The sequence below is a fragment of the Orycteropus afer genome, unplaced genomic scaffold, assembly GCF_000298275.1.
Source record: "Orycteropus afer afer isolate SDZICR_OR568_19922 unplaced genomic scaffold, OryAfe1.0 scaffold01144, whole genome shotgun sequence".
Lineage (NCBI taxonomy): Eukaryota > Metazoa > Chordata > Mammalia > Tubulidentata > Orycteropodidae > Orycteropus > Orycteropus afer.
Genome location: NW_006922731.1, coordinates 67,449 through 68,218, shown reverse-complemented (window position 1 = coordinate 68,218; position 770 = coordinate 67,449).

The following is a 770-nucleotide window of genomic DNA, read 5'->3' as shown; positions in this document are numbered from 1 at the left end:
ATAAATGGTAGTTCATGATATATTCAAGATTCTTTGCCAACACCATAATCCAAAGGCATCAATCCTTCTTTGATCTTCCTTATTCATTGCATAACTTTAACACTTTAAATGGGTCTATTCCAGCAGATTTGCCTGATGCAATGTCTTTTGATATCTTTACTTCTGTTTCCATGGGCTTTGATTTTTGGTCCAAGTAATATGAAACTTTCACAACTTCAATCTTTTCTCCATTTATCAATAAGCAACATAAATAAGCTCGATGTTCCTTATAGGTGCAATTGTGAGGATTTTTTTTTTCTTTATATTCAGGTGGAATCAGTACTGAATGCTGTGGTCTTTCATCTGCATCAGTCATTGCTTCACCTCCTCTTTGCTTTCCACAGGCAGGGTTGTGTCATCTGTTTATCACAAATTTTGTAGAGTCTTCCTCCAATCCTGATGTTGCATTCATTTTCATATAGTCCAGCTTCTTGGATTATTTTCTCAACATACAGATCAATAAGGTGAAAGGGTACATCCCTGACGCACACCTTCCTGAACTACTTAGAAGAGCTTATTTCAGTTACATAATGGCAATGAGTTTTTCTTGCCCCCCTTTTTTTTTTCTTAGCACACATTCTAATAATACAACTTTAAACAATTCACAAATATTTTTCTTCCCTATGCAGAACTTATCAATCAGTATTCTATAAAGAGAAGTATTATGAAGAGAATTGAACAGGAATTTGGTAAAATATCAACAAAGGCTAACAGGTATAAGGAAAATGTTG